Below are 16,715 nucleotides of genomic sequence, written 5' to 3' on the forward strand. Positions count from 1 at the left end.
CGCAGGCTCTAGGCGCGCGGGCTTCAGTAGCTGTGGCTCACGGGCTCAGTAGCTGTGGTTCGCAGGCTCTAGAGCACAGGCTCAGTAGTTGTGGCACACAGGCTTAGTTGCTCCGTGGCACGTGGGATCTTCCCGGACCAGGGCCCGAACCTGCGTCCCCTGCATTGGCAGGCGGATTCTTAAACACTGCACCACCAGGGAAGTCCGAAATGGCTACTCTTGGGTGTAGGCAGACAGGGGAGGTAAGTAAGGCAGGAGGGGCCTGTAGAATATGATTGAAGATTTAGAATTCATATTGAAGGCAATGAGTAGACTTAGTGAGAATAAAAAATGAAGGAGTTAAGGGTGGAACATTCTAAAAAGGGATTTTTAACCACTGGACCACCAGGGAAGTCCCTAAAAAGGAAACTTTTTAAGAGGTAAAACAGTTTGTAATGAGGTTCAAGATGTGACTCAAGTAGGATGAAGATGAAAAACATTGATAAGTTAGTGAGAGATGCTTTCAGTAATTCTGAGACAACAGGTATGAACTATTTGAGGCAAATTGGGGCATGTAGTCACTCTGTCAATAAGGAACTATAATGCTGGGATATTAATTGGGTCTTTGATCTAGAGTGAATTGTAAATTTAAATTCTTAGTCTGGGAATTCTGAATTGAGAATCTGAAGATTTACATCTAAATCCTGGATCCTCTTCTTACCAACAATGTAACCTATATAAAATCTTTTCTTTGAAGTTTTTTCCTCTGTTGAGAATGGGTATGTTTAGACTCTCTCCCTCCTTCCCCCGTAGTCATAGTTAAGGGTTATAGACTACACACACTACAAGCTAATGTGTTTTCCCCCCCTAGGCCTAGGCTTTAGTTTTGTGGTCTTAAAATTCCCTGGGACTTTTTCACTTTATAAAAGGCATGCATTTTGCCTTGCAGAAGATTGTCCTGTCTTTGAACCTTTGCAGTCTCCCTTAGTTTCTCTGGGTGACTCTTTTTTGTCCCTCAATGTTTGCTTAGAACTTACAGAAGGAAGAGAAGTCTATATGCTATAGATGTCAGTGCCCAGTGGTTATATAGAAAAAGCCATGGGTAGCTTACTTGGCTTACATTGTCTAGGGCGATTATGTGTCTTCCCTTTTAGTTATTCTCTTTCCTGATGTTGGAAGGTGGCTTATAAATCACAGCTCTCTCAGTTGAACCTTTTTCATTGCCTTAAAGGGACCTTAACATTTAAAAGAATATTTTTGTGGAAAGATGTGAGGCTTTTATCTCTCCAGTTCATTTTTTGAAATAAATTTATTTATTAATTTATTTATTTTTGACTGCGTTGGTTGGGTCTTCATTGCTGTGCGGGGGCTTTCTCTAGTTGCAGTGAGCGGGGGATACTCTTCGTTGAAGTGCACGGGCTTCTCATTGCGGTGGCTTCTCTTGTTGCGGAGCTCGGGCTCTAGGTGTGCGGGCTTCAGTAGTTGCGGCATGCAGGTTCAGTAGTTGTGGCTCGTGGGCTTAGTTGCTCTGTAGCATGTGGGATCTTCCTGGACCAGGGATCGAACCCGTGTCCCCTGCACTGGCAGGTGGATTCTTAACCACTGTGCCATCAGGGAAGTCCTCTCCAGTTCATTTTTATTCATCTGTATTGTCTTTTTTTAAAAACATCCTTATTGAGAGGTAATTCGTATACCATGCAATTCACCAATTTAAAGTGTACAGTTCACCTATTTAAAGTGTACAATCACTGGTTTTAGTATATTCACAGATACGTGCAACCTGCGATGTGTGGCTTGCGGGATCTTAGTTCCCCAACCAGGGATTGAACCCGCACCCTCAGCAGTGAGAGTGCAGAGTCCTAACCACTGGACCGCCAGGGAATTCCCTAGAACAGCGGTCCCCAACCTTTTTGGCACCAGGGACCGGTTTTGTGGAAGACAATTTTTCCACGGACGGCAAGGGAATTGTTTCAGTATGATTCAAGTGCATTACTTTTATTGTGTACTTTATTTCCATTATTATTACATTTTAATATGTAATGAAATAATTATACAACTCCCCATAATGCAGAATCAGTGGGAGGCCTGAGCTTGTTTTCCTGCGACTAGGTGGTCCCATCTGGGATGATGGGAGACAGTGACACCCGAAGTGTCTTGCTTATGTCCAGTCTACTCTGTAATCTCATTTTGGCTGCTGTCACTGCAGAAAACCCTGCTTCACAAAGATAGGATGTTGTAAATCGAAGCAGGCTTTTCAGTGCTTTTGTGGCAATCTCAGGATATTCCACCTTGACTTTAATCCAGAAGGTATGGAGATTTGAAGTTGTCTAAAACATATTTTTAAGGGCACCGTCATTTGCCATCTCAAGCAGTTGATCCTCTTCTCACACGGACAAAGTCGATTCACCTGGCTTATTCACAAATGGGTCGCAGATCCATTCCTTCCCAGTTCGGGGGTCTTTTTGTGGTTGGGAAGTAATGCTCAAATTCTTCTGAAAGCTGAGATAGGTGATGATGATGCACCAGCTGGGAAAAAGAAGGCCCTGGCTCAGTCTCTTTCAAAATCTCTGCTAACGTGTGAAACATGTCAAAAATCCCAATGTTCACTCGTCGACCCCGTAATTCCAGTTTGGCTTTGAATGCAGCCACTTTATCTGCCGACTTGAACACAGTTGTCATTCTCCCCTGAAGTGACAGATAGAGTTCACTGAGCAGGTTGAATATGTCACACAGCTAAGCAAGTTTTGCGACCCATTCTTTGTCACTGAAATATGCTGCCACTGGTGACTGTTTTTCTAAAAGTAATCTCTGGAGCGGCTCTCTTAACTCAAAAACTCTGTCCAGTGATCTACCTTTAGAAAGCCATCTCACAGAGCCGCATGAACAGACGTGAGTTAAGGGCATGTACTTTAATGTGGTTGATAATTTTAAATCACATCCTGTAAAATGTTGTTAAGTTCAGGTGACATTTTTCGGCTAGCCAGCATTTCTCTGTGGATGACACAGCGTGTAGACTCACATTCAGAAGTGACCTCTATGACCCGAGTAGTAAAACCGGAAAGCCGTCCAGTCATGGCAGCCACTCTGTCCATGCATATACCAACACAAAATGACCAGTTCAGTTTTCCTGATATGTAATCGTTCAAAGACTTGAATAGTTCTGCAGCTGTGGTGTTGGTTGGCAACAAAAGTGCACATAACATATCCTCATGCACATCCTCCTGAAAAATATATATCACAGAAACAAGCATTGTTGCCTCGTTGTCAACATCGGTAGACTCGTCAGCTTGGATTGCGTACCATGGTGACTCGTTAATCCTCTTTAACAATTGTGCCTCAGTATCCTCTGCTATTTCATCAGTTTGTCTAGTTATGGTGCTAGCCGAAAGAGGAACATGTGCCACCTTTGAAACTGCAGCCTCTCCTAAAAGTTCATGACAACTGTCCTTAGCAGCAGGCAGGATCAACTCTTCACCGACAGTAAAGGGCTTCTTAGCTTCAGCAATGTGGTTAGCCACTATGAATGATGCTCTCAGTGCAGACACATTTGATGAAGTGTTGGCCTTCAGTAATTGCTTCTGTTCTTTGTGTTCACATTTTTTTTCTTTTGAACAATTCCAAAGGCTTGTCTTTTAATGCAGGGTGCTTGGTCTCCATGTGGCAAAGCAGTTTTGAAGGTTTCATGGCTTCGTTGGGTAGCCGGTCGCCACATGTTACACAAAGCGGGCTTGGAGAATGTGAATCACCTGTTGCAGTGAACCCGTAATTTAAGTAGGACTCTTGGTATTTTCTTTTAAATGCAGCTTTCTTTTTGTTGGCAGTCTTAGAGTCTTCTGCTGTCTCATCATTGGGTCTTTCCCACTTTTCAAAGAAGCTCTCCAGTGGTGTTTGTTTTTTACTCATTTTGTCTAGGGTTAGCTTGTGGGCTTACCAAACTGACTGAGACAAGTGCACAGTGTGGGAAAGAGGCACGGATGGAAGTGGTAAATAAAATAATGGTGGGCCACGCGCAGACTAAAATAAGTGTCGGATTCTGACTTAAAGCCTGCCACCATATGCAGCTGTACAATTGAAGTACCTCCACTCACTTGCCACTGTAAAGCCTGCCACCAGATGCAGCTTAACTGTCACTTGCCACTCACTGATAGGATTTTTTTTTTAAGATTTTTTTGATGTGGACCTTTTTTTTTTTTCACACACACACACACACACACACACACACACACACACACACACTGTATTTTATTTTTACAAGAGATAAATAGACTGACACCAAGCATTGTACATGGATGACCACAACAAAAGCAACGATGATTGCAATTACCAAACATGAAACACACTCATACTATGTCATAATATTGACATTCAGTCCAGTAATCCTGATGTGGACCATTTTTAAAGTCTTTTTTATTGCATTTGTTACAGTATTGCTTCTGCTTTATGTTTTGATATTTTTGGCCATGAGGCTGTGGGGTCTTAGCTCCCCAACCAGGGATCAAACCCACACCCCCTGCATTGGAAGGTGAAGTCTCATGATGCTAATGATAATCTGTATTTGCAGCCCCTCCCCAGCGCTAGCATCACCGCCTCAGCTCCACCTCAGATCATCAGGCATTAGATTCTCATAAGGAGCGCGCAGCCTAGATCCCTCGCTTGCGCAGTTCACAGTAGGTAGGGTTCGCACTCCGAATCTAATGCTGCCACTGATCTGACAGGAGGCGGAGCTCAGGTGGTAATGCGAGTGATGGGGAACAGCTGTAAATACAGATGAAGTTTCGATCCGTTCGCCCGCCGCTCACCTCCTGCTGTGTGGCCCAGTTCCTAATGGGGGTTGGGGACCCCTGCCCTAGAGCAGTTTTATCTTCTCAAAAAGAAACCACCTGCTCTTTAGCTGTCATTCCTATATGCCCCTCCAGCCCTAAGCAATCACTAAATTGCTTTCTGTCTCTGTACATTTCCCTGATTTGCACATATCATATAATTGGAATTATATAACATGTTGGTCTTTCATGACTGGTTTCTTTAACTTAAGATAATGTTTTCAAGGTTCATCCATTTTGTAGCATCAGTACTTCATTCCTTTTTACAGCCAAATAATATTCCATTGTGTGGATGTATGAAATTTTGTTTATCCATTCATCAGTTGATGGACATTTGGGTTGATTCCACCTTTTGGCTATTAGGAATAACGCTGCTATAAATACTCATGTACAAGTTTTAGTGTAGACATTTTTACTTAATTGTTAGGTCATATGTAACTCATTTGAGGAACTGACAAACTTTTCCAAAGTGCACCATTTTATATTCTCATCAATAGTGTATGAGGGTTCCAATTTCTTCACATGCTCATCAACACTTACAATTTTCTTATCTGTGTAATTGACTTTTTGATTCTAGCCAACCTAGTGGATGTGTAGTGGTGTTTTATTGTAGTTTTAATTTGCGTTTTCCTGATAACTAATGATGTCAAGAATCTTTTCATGTGCTTATTAGCCATTTGTGTATCTTTTTTGGAGACATATCTATTCAGATCCTTCTTCCATTTTAAATTGGGTTGTCTTCTTATTATTGAATTGTAAGTGTTTCATATATATGAATATTCTGGATATGAGTTCCTTATAGTTATATGATTTGCAAGAATTTTCTTCTGTTCTATGGGTTGTCTTTTCACTTTCTTGGTGATGTCCTATGAAGTACAAATGTTTTTTATCTTGATGAACTCCAATTTATCTATTTTGGTTTTTCTTTTTGTCACACTTTTGGTATCATATCTAAGAAACCATTGCCTAAATTAAGGTCACAAAGATATATGACTGTTTTCTTCTAAGAGTTTTATAGTGTTAGCTCTTACATTTAGATCCTTAATCTGTTTTGGTCAAATTGTTCAAAAATTTAAATTGGTCAAAATTTGTTTTGTATATGGTTTGAGGTAAGCGTCCAAGTTCATTCTTTTGCATGTGGATGTCCGGTTGTTCCAGCACCATTTATTGAAAAAGCTATTCTTTCCCCATTGGATGGCTTTGGCACGTTTGTTGAAAATTAGTTGACCATTGCTGTATGGGTTTCTTTTTGGACTCTTAATTCTATTCCACTGGTTTGTAAGTCTGTCCTTGTGCCCAGTACCACACTTTTCCCAAGTTTTATTGAGATATAATTGGCATACAGCGTTGTATAAGTTTGAGATGTACCACATGATTTACATATATTGTGAAATGATTACCACAGGGAGTTTAGTTAACATCCATCATCTTGTATAGTTTTTTTTTTTTTAATTTTATTTATTTATTTATTTATTTTTGGCTGTGTTGGGTCTTCGTTTCTGTGCGAGGGCCTTCTCTAGTTGCGGGGAGCGGGGGGCCACTCCTCATCGCAGTGCGCGGGCCTCTCACTATCGCGACCTCTCTTGTTGCGGAGCACGGGCTCCAGATGTGCAGCCTCAGTAGTTGTGGCTCACGGGCCCAGTCGCTCCGCGGCATGTGGGATCTTCCCAGACCAGGGCTTGAACCCATGTCCCATGCATTAGCAGGCAGATTCTCAACCACTGCGCCACCAGGGAAGCCCTTGTATAGATTTTTTTAAATGTTTCTTTTCCTTGTGATGAGAACTTTGTTTTCCCCAGTCCTGTGGAAGTCCTGCAGTCAAATCCTACTGGCAGATTCCCTGGGAATTCCTGGTCCTGTTGCCGGACCCCCAGGCTGGGAAGCCTGACGTGGGGCTCAGAACCTTCACTCCAGTGGGAAAACTTCTGTAGTATAATTATTCTCCAGTTTGTGGGTCGCCCACCCATGGCTTTGGGATTTGATTTATCGTGATTGTGCCCCTCCTACCATCTCATTGCAGTTTCTCCTTTATCTTTGGACGTGGGGTATCTTTTTTGGTGGGTTCCAGTGTCTTCCTGTCAATGGTTGTTCAGCAATTAGTTGTGATTTTGGTGCTCTCGCAAGAGGAGGTGAGCACAAGTCCTTCTACTCGGCTGTCTTCCACAGGGGTCTGTGATGAGAACTTTATACACCATATTAATTGCTGTTGCTTTGCAGTAAGTTTTGAAATCAGGAAATGTGAATCCTCCTACTTTGTTCTTTCTCAGGATTAACTATTCTGCATGAACTTTAGAATCAGCATGTCACCTTCTACAAAGAAGTCAGCTTGGATTCTGATGAGGATTGCATTGAATCTATATATCAGTCTGGGGACTATTGCCATCTTAACAATGCTAAGTCTCCCAGTCCATGAACGTGGGCTGTTTCTTCATTTATTTAGATCTTTGATTTCTTTCAACAGTGTTTGTAGTTTTCAGAGTATAAATTTTACACTTCTCTTGTTAAATTTATTCCTAATATAATTTATTCTTTTAATGCTATTGTAAATGGAATTGTTTTCTTAATTTCATTTTCAGATTTTTCATTCCAAGTATTTAGAAATTTAATTGATTTTTGTATATTGATCTTGTATTATGCAACTTTGCTAAACTTATTAGTTCTAATTGGTTTTAATGAATTCCTTAGGAGGAGTTTTTATGTGCAAAATTATGTAATCTGTGAATAGAGATAACTTTACTTCTTTTATAATAGATGCCTTTTATGTCTTTATCTTGTCCAACTGCCCTGGCTAGAACCTTCAGTATAATGTCAAACAGGAGTGGTGAAAGCAGACATCCTTGTCTTGTTCCTAATCTTAAGCATCCAGTTTTCCACATTGGAGTATGATATTGACTGTGGATTTTTCATGAATGCCCTTTTCTTGTTGAGGAATTTCCCTTCTATTCCTAGTTTCTTGAGTATTTTTATCATCAAAGGGTGTCAGATTTTGTGAAATGCTTTTTTGCATCTATTAAGCATCATGTGATTGTTGTTTTTTATTCTACTGATATAATGTATTACATTAATTGATTTTCAAATGTTAAACCAACACTGCATTCTTGGCATAAATCTCACTTGGTCATAATAGAATTCTTTTTATCTTGAAGATTTGGTTTGCTAGTATGCTGTTGAAGATTTTTGCATCCATAGTCATAAGAGATACCGGTCTGTAGTTTTCTTGTGATATTTTTGTCTAGTTTTGGAATCAGGTTAATACTGACTTCATAAAATGAGTTGGAAGTGTTTTACCATCTTTCATTGTTTGGAAGACTTCTGGGAAAATTGGTATTCTTTACATGTTCAGTACAATTCAGCAATAAAGCCATCTGGGCCTGGGCTTTTCTTTGTTTCTAGTTTTTGATTGTTAATTCAGTCTCTTCCTTTGTTATAGGTTTATTCATATTTTCTATTTTTTTTTAATTGAAGTATAGTTGATTTACAATATTATGTAAGTTTCAGGTATACAACAGTGATGCACAAATTTTAAGGTTCTGTTTCTTAAGTCAGTTTCAGTAGTTTGTGTCTTTCTAGAAATTTATGCACTTCATCTAAGTTGTCTAATTTATTGGCATATAATTGTTCATAGAATTTCTTTATAATCCTTTTTGTTTCAGTAAGATCAGTAGTAATAGCCCTGCTTTCATTTCCGAATCTAGTAATTTGAGTCTTCTCTCTTTTTTCTTGGTCAGTCGAACTAAAAGTTTGTCCATTTTGTTTCTTTTCAAAGAACCAGCTTTTGGTTTTCCCTTTCTCTAGCAATCATCAAGTTCTTCTGGGCAGAAGTATTTTGGGGCAACTGATAATAGGGAGACTTTGCCCAATTCTGCTTCTCCGCCACTATCTAGTCTTTCCCACTGTACCCCTTTTTATCTTGCCCCTAGGGAATTTCCCTGTACTTACTATTGCTTATTTTCTGGCTCTCACTGTTTGAACCATAATTAATTCCATGTGTTTTTTACCCATATATATATATATACTTGTGTGCTTGAACCTCATTATTCCTTTCCTTCTTTTGTCCAAATCTTAATCCATTTAACCTTAAGGAAAACCAGCTGCTTTTCATTGTGGGTTTTTCTTTTTTTGTAGATTATATTCCATTATAGCTTATTAAAAGATATTGTATAATTCCCTGTGCTATACAGTTGTTGTTGCTTATATATGTTACGTATAGTAGTTTGTATCTGTTAATACAAACTGTATCTGTAGTTTGTATCTGTTAATCCCATACTCCTAATTTCTCCCTCCCCCACCTCTCCTCTGATAACCACAAGTTTGTTTTCTATGAGTCTGTTGCTGTTTTGTATATAGATTCATTTGTATTCTTTTTAGATTCCACATATAAGTGATATCATATAGTGTTTGTCTTTCTCGGATTTATTTCACTAAGCATAATATTCTCTAGGTCCATGCATGTTGCTATAAATGACAAAATTTCATTCTCTTTTATGACTGAATAATATTTCTCTGTGTGTGTGTGTGTGTGTGTGCACGTGCGTGACATCTTCTTAAGCCATTTGTCTGTTGATGGGGACTTGGGTTGTTTCTGTGTCCTGGCTATTGTAAAGGGTGCTGCTGTAAACATTGGGGTGCATGTATCTTTTCGATGTTTTGAGTAAAAAGACCTTAAATGATGATTGATCATTTTAAGAATAGGGCAAATGATCCACCTTTATCAAGGAAAAGGAAAGTTAGAAAACCGGAAGTTAAATTAATATATTAAAGGCATCTATTAAGCAGCCATGTACCCACATCTACATTGTCTACCATAGTCTTCACCTAACTACGTTGTGAGAAAAGTAGTCTTTATGAGCTGGCCTGGGAACATAACCACATATAGTCGTTCTAGCACTATAATATAGTGTAGTTTCTATAGTATACTCTCTCTATATGTATATATTTTATTTTTCTCTAGTCATTTTGGATAACCACTCATCATATTATACTGTACTATATATAATGTATGGATTAAGAATGGTAAGAGGTAGGTAAGAGTGATTAGCCACACTGCCTGGATTTGAGTTTTTATGCCCTTGAGCAAATTACTTAGCTTAAGTTTCTCATCTGTTAAATGGGTATGTTAATAATGCCTCCCACAAAGAATCATTGTATTATATGGGTTAATAGTACATTTAAGTTACTTGGAAATATGCCCAGCACATAGCAAAAATCAGTAAATGTTAGCCATTAGTACTATTACAAATAATTCACCTATAAAAATATGCCTTTTGAATTGCGAATTTTCTCTATGAGGATCAAACTGTAGAATAACTAATTGATTTGTGCCATGTTGCCATCACTCATTTTGGTCTTCTGCCTCACAAGTACTCGGAATTAGAGAACATCTATGGTTACATTAAACCGAAAGTCAAAACCTCTGAAACCTCAGTGAAAGTGGTCAGACCCTCAGTCTTTAAGGCTAATATTTTAGGACCTTATGAATTTCCCTTAAAGCTAAAAATAGCTTCCATGATGACTGTCTCTTTTACAGTCAGTGTCCAGGTTTAGAACCCTAGTATTCAGGGTATTTTTAGAACTCTAGCAGTACCAGCTTATCTTGAAGGTGGAAATAAATGGAGTAAAACATTTCTTGTAATTCAGAAACTTTCAGGAATCTTTGTGAAGTGTAATTTTGTAGTATATGCTTGTTAAATGGTTTGGGGCTGATAGAATGAGTCTTAAAAATATAATTTGGTTTAGCTCTCAGGAAGAGTACAGTGAAATGTGTAGCATCTAACTTTTCTATACCACACAATTTAGGTATGAAATAATCTTCTCTCATTAAAGAATAGTGACCTTGACTAAGTATATGAGTAACAAAACAAATTGTATCTTCAAGTAGGCTCTATTGGTTTATTAGAAAAATAGGTTATTGAGTTTTTTCCATAGAGTAACTCAATTTGTTAAAATTGAAGTAGCTGTATTGATGCTCTGTTGTTTGTTTGTTTGTTTGTTTTTTGGATTTGACACATAAGAGAGATCATATGGTATTTGTCTTTCTCTGTCTGACTTATTTCACTTAGCTTAATGTCCTCTAAGTCCATCAGTGTTGTTGCAAGTGGCAAGATTTCATTCTTTTCTAATGGCTGAATAATATTCCATATACACACACACACACATATGTATGTATACAGAGTCTACAATTTCTTTATCCATTCATCCATCAGTGGACATTTAGGTTGTTTCCACATCTTTGCAATTGTAAATAAAGTTGCAATGAACATGAGGGTGCATATATCTTCTCGAGTTAGTGTTTTTGTTTTCTTTAGATAAATATCCAGAAATGAAATTGCTGGATCATATGATAGTTCTATTTTTAATTTTTTGTTTTATCTTAATATTAGCACTTAGTCTTGAAATATATATTGATTGTATAGCTATTGACGAATCAGAATTTTAGGGAGATTTCTGTTCTCAGACTTGATGAACCACTGAAGTCTAGAGCGTGTCAAAAAGTACACTAATAGGTTTCATTCCTTCAGAAAATATGAATTTATATCTTACTGTATAAGACAAATGTAGAGCCCTTAGGAGATCACAATCTTCTTGAGGACACATGATTTTTATACTAATAACCACAGCAAGGAGACACTGTAAGATAATTGCTTTGTAATTGGTACAGTGTTTTCAGTTCAAAGGAGTCAGTGATCCTTTCAGACTAGAGTGGGTCAAGCAGGGCTTCAAGAAGAGGAAGCAGAATTTGGGCCAAAATTTTAAGAGCAGGTAAGATTTTAATAAGAGTACTGAGGGGTAGAAGCAATTCTATGACATATTCACATATTTTTTCACCAAGTGTTGAACTCTTTCCTATGCAAAGCTGTAAAGATGCTCAGGATGCTTTTTGAAGGTAATGAATAAACCTAGTTTGATTGGAGTGGAGAGTGGAAATCAAAACATTTTATATTTACATATTATAAATATATACATTTATATATATAAATATATATACACATACCTACACATAAAAGTAAGATAAAATTATAAATTATGATGTTTTAAATGCCATAAGGTATTATCAGTGGGAAACCATTGTTTTATTGGGATAACATTAAAATAGATGTTTTAAGAGTAACTTAGAAGCTCTGGGTTTGATTTTGAGACTTAAAGAGACTAAAATCAGGTGTGATGTAATAAGGGCCTAGAGTATGGAGTATTAGAGTATTAATACAGTTTTATCAACTGTATTAATATGAAGGTAACTTACTTTCGAGAAGAGTAGTCTGGGCACTTCAGAATACTGAAGTTTTCTTAAAAGGAATTTACAACGTAGGTACAATGGAAAGACTTTTTTTTTTTAATTAATTAATTTATTTTTTTGGTTACGCTGGGTCTTAGTTGCAGCAGGCAGGCTCCTTAGCTGTGGCTCCAGGGCTCCTTAGTTTTGGCTCGCCGGCTCCTTAGTCGCAGCTCGCCAGCTTCTTAGTTGCAGCATGTGGGCTCCTTAGTTGCGGTATGTGAACTCTTCGTTGCAGCATGCATGCAGGATCTAGTTCCCTGACCAGGGATCGAACCCGGGCCCCCTGCATTGGGAGCGCGGAGTCCCATCCACTGTACCACCAGGGAAGTCCCGTGATATTCTAATTTTTAAGGTCACATTGGAGTTTTTGCTTCAAATTCTTTTCGAACAGGTTTGAATGGGGGATGGTGTTACTTCTTAATTGCTTATAGGGAACAGAAATAAAATCTAGAGGGTCTGTTTTTTTTGGTTAAGTTTGTAGCACTTAATGAGTGCATGAGCTTTACAGGCTGAAATACTTTACTTTTCAATTACCTGAGAATACCCAAGATGAATGGGCACCAGGTTATTTTCTTAATGTCATAACTGCACCTATAGAGTAAAAATTAGAGTTATCTAGTTAAACTTGAATAACCTCCCCAACCTAAGTTGGGTAGTTCCAGGATAAACATCACTTTCGGGATTGCATTTTCCCATCTGTTCTATTATTGATCATGTAAACTAGAAAATATCCTAATACTCGCTTTCTGCTACAGTATGTTTGGGCTCCATACATATTTTAATTCTTCAAATGAATTATATATTAATATAATTACTTAGACATACTACATTAAAAAAAGGATTGGGGTAATATTTTCTGTATATTTTATGGATCATCATATGGAGTCAGGCAGAGGTGGCATCAGTTTTGTTCATCAAAGGTGCTTGTAGAAAGTGGCAGAGTTTGAGTTGGGCTTCTAGGGTGAGCCAGCTGAAACTTTCTCTTCAAGACCTGGGTCATTACTGGGGTCAGCCCAGTTCCTGTTTCCATATTTTCTTTATTGGTAAGTGGGGTTCCACCTGGGCTCCTCTCTACATCGACTTTTCTGAGTAGTTTCCGCAGTTCTAACTGGCTTTTACCAGGAGTAATGAAGACATTTGTAACTTGAGTGTATAACACTTTGGACTTCGGTTTCAGGGAAACGCGCTGCAGGTCAGAGACAGTAACTAGTGGATTCTGTGCCTTTGGTGATGGTACAAGCTTCCTCCTTTCATCAAAACTCTGTGTCTTCTTTAATTTCACAGTCAGTAGATCTTTAACTGTTATCTGCATGGGTCCACTTTTTTTTAATGGTCCAGCCTGAAGTGCTTTAGTGAGATCAGATTTTCTGAGCAGCAAAGGTGCTGTCAGTGGTGGAGGCGGAGGCAGGGGCGGAGGAAGATGACTGGCTGGCTGTGGCAGTGAGGCGGAAAGTACAGCCCCGGAGTCTCCAGGGGTGGTTAGAGCACATGCAGGCACATTTGTAAGTTTACCACGCATGTGACACATCTGACCACAGCTTGGACAGGAAGAATTTTCTGAGACGGCCTTCAGTGCTTCCTGGAGCTTGCGTAATTCATTTTCCAAAACGCGAAACCATTGTTTTAGACTATGAAGTTCTTGGTGGCAGAAACGGGATGGGAAGATGGTGTCTTTCAATACTTCCAAACTCCGGGCCATGCAGTTCTGAAACCAGTTGTATGTAGACCATACTCTATTTGTCCAAAGCTTTACTGCATCTTTAAAATTGGGAAATTTGAAGTTCCAGGATGGTCTTAGCCAGCTTCTGCTAAGGGGTGTATCTGTTGAAGGAATAACCACTCTTTCTGGTGAGGGTGGCGGAGGGGGAGGTGTAACTAGCTTAGACAGAAAGTTAGAGGCTTCTTTTCTTTTGAAAAATCTTTTCACTTTGGCTTTTAGCTTTATTCTTCATTGCTTGAACTTGGGCATGGTTCTAGGCTAAGAGTCTGGGGATTTGATGGAGTCCCGGCAGTGGCATCTCCCTCGCCATAAAGAAAAATTCAAAAAATAAAATAAAATAAAAAAATCAAGACATACTATTAATGTGATAATTTAGTCACTGTGTCACTTGAACTTTGAGCTTTAGGCCCCAAAGTTGCTCTGCTGTGAGCACACTTCTAAAATTATCATCGAATATGTATTAGGTAGACTTACAATTTTTGTAATTGTGTTTTTTGTTTTTTGGGTTTTTTTTTTGGACACACCGCACGGCTTACGGGATGTTAGTTCCCCAACCAGAGATCGAATCCATGCCCCCTCCAGTGGAAGCATGGAGTCCTAACCACTGGACTGCCAGGGAATTCCCTAATTTTTGTAGTTGTAATGGCTTATGCATTAACTACCCCTGCCTCGCCTGCTTCTCTCAGGTTTCACCTCAAATGTATATTAGATAAAAGGATTTATGTTAAAAATAATTATATGAAACCGGAAAGGAGTGCATATTGGCAAATAGCTCAGTGCTCATTCTTTTTTAAATAAATTTATTTTATTTTATTTATTTTTGGCTGTGTTGGGTCTTCGTTGCTGCCTGCGGGCTTTCTCTGTTGCAGCGAGTGGGGGCTCTTCTTCGTTGCGGTGCACGGGCTTCTCTTGTTACGGAACACGGGCTCTAGGTGCATGGGCTTCAGTAGTTGTGGCGCACGGGCTTAGTTGCTCCACGGCATGTGGGATCCTCCCGGACCAGGGCTCGAACCCGTGTCCCCTGCATTGACAGGTGGATTCTTAACCACTGTGCCACCAGGGAAGTCCCTCAGTGCTCATTCTAATCTGGCAGTCCATGTGTATATTTACAGAGTGAAGCACCATATTAATATAAAAACTATAAGGCTTATTTAACTCCAAAACTTACATGTTCTCATGTGGATTTTTTTTTTCTTGGAAGGTTAGTGTACATGTAGAGATTGTCTGAACTAGTCAGTTTATTCATAATTCAGCAAATACCGAGCACTGTGTATAAGGCGTAGTTTTATAGATTCTGGTACTACATAAATGAATACATTTTATTACCTTTGCAAAACTTAAGTCTAGTGCAGGAAAGAGAATAAGCAAGTAAAATATGAGAAAAATGTTGATAATGTAAAAGCATGTGAGAATTAAAATGGTGTCCTGGAAACTATTAGATTAGTAATCTTGAGACCTGGATTTAATTATCAGTCCTAGACCTGCCATTAACCCGTTGTATTTCTTCAATTAACAATCCCCCTCCCCACACCTTCTCTTTTTTTTTTTTTTTTGACTAAATCACAAGTCTGTTCAATTTAAATTATTTATTTCTTTATTTTTGGCTGTTTTGGGCATTTGTTGCTGCGCACGGGCTTTCCCTAGTTGTGGCAGGTGGGGGCTACTCTTCGTTGCGGTGCGTGGGCTTCTCATTGCAGTGGCGTCTCGTTGCGGAGCACGAGCTCTAGGTGCGTGGGCTTCAGTAGTTGTGGCACGTGGGCTCAGTAGTTGTGGCTCACAGGCTCTGGAGAGCAGGCTCAGTAGTTGTGGCACACGGGCTTAGTTGCTCCACGGCATGTGGGATCTTCCCCAACTAGGGCTCGAACCTGTGTCTCCTGCATTGGCAGGCGGATTCTTAACCACTGCACCACCAGGGTAATCCCCTTCTCTTATTTTTAAATGGAAAATTTCTGAAGTCTACATTATCTAAAATATGATTAGGGAATTCCCTGGCGGTCCCGTGGTTAGGACTCCTTGCTTCCACTTCAGCGGGCATGGGTTTGATACCTGGACTGGGAACTAAGATCCCACATCCTGCATGCCAGGTGGTGGCCCTGCCCCCCAAAGGTGATAAGATTAGCTCCTTTAAAAGGAATCTAAGATTCTTATGGTACATGTAATTTTTTTTAACTTTTCCATTTTTTATTATGGAAAAACTTCAACAAAAACAAAAGTGAAGAAAAGAGAACAATGAACTCCTGAAGCAAATCTCAGATAGCATTTCATTACTATTTCAGAATGTATTCCTAAAAAATAAGGTACTATATTTTCAAAAAATCATACTATGATTACCATACCTAAAAATTTAACTATTATTAACTATTATTATAATTAAAGTAGCTATTAACTATTTTATTAAATGCATATACATATATTATGGTGGGTCTTGTGTGTGTATATATATTTATATGTGAACATATGAAAAGTACATAAAATATGTAGAGTTTAACAAGTAACTATAAAGTGAACATATGAAGAAAGAAATAGACTATCAACACCTTCAGAATATCATCAGCACCGCCTAAAGTCTAGTGTGTACCTCCCAGTCATAAACTTTTTCTTTCATAACCACTATATAAATGCAGTCTCTTTGGTTTTCTTATAGTGTCACTGTCTATGTACAAATCTCTAAAAATATAGTTTAGTTTTTTCTAGTTTCAGCTTTGAATTTTATATGAATGGAATCATATAGTATGGTTCCTTGTGTACGCATCTTTTTCAGTATTATGTTTGAGCTTCATCCATGTTATTGCTTATGTGTTTTTCAATTATTTTTATTGCTGTATACTAAGTACTCTATTGTACTACTTAACCAATCCTCTCTTGCCACTGACTTCTAGTTTTTTGGCTTTTACAAACAACGTTGCTATGAATATACTTGTAT

The 16,715-nt window shown here is 38.7% G+C and overlaps 1 protein-coding gene, 1 long non-coding RNA gene and 1 pseudogene across 7 annotated transcripts in view; 2 read left to right on the top strand and 1 right to left on the bottom strand.

Moving 5' to 3' along the window:
• The window catches only part of LOC309662016, a 26,736-nt gene extending 17,543 nt beyond the window's left edge, over window positions 1-9,193 (top strand). Inside the window, exon 2 of the long non-coding RNA XR_014264427.1 lies at window positions 199-9,193. This is a non-coding gene — a long non-coding RNA (uncharacterized lncRNA). The remainder of the gene's footprint in view (window positions 1-198) is intronic.
• The window catches only part of PDS5A (PDS5 cohesin associated factor A), a 125,751-nt gene that overhangs the window by 18,905 nt on the left and 90,131 nt on the right, over window positions 1-16,715 (top strand). The gene's annotated exons all lie outside the window — the stretch shown is intronic.
• Window positions 4,199-16,715, bottom strand: part of LOC309661983 (proline-rich protein 11 pseudogene) — a 367,415-nt pseudogene continuing 354,898 nt past the window's right edge. The window contains exon 2 of the transcript XR_014268393.1: window positions 4,199-14,840. The product of XR_014268393.1 is annotated as a proline-rich protein 11 pseudogene (transcript). The remainder of the gene's footprint in view (window positions 14,841-16,715) is intronic.

The sequence above is a fragment of the Balaenoptera physalus genome (genome assembly GCF_965194825.1).
Source record: "Balaenoptera physalus genome assembly, chromosome: 5".
Taxonomy (NCBI): domain Eukaryota; kingdom Metazoa; phylum Chordata; class Mammalia; order Artiodactyla; family Balaenopteridae; genus Balaenoptera; species Balaenoptera physalus.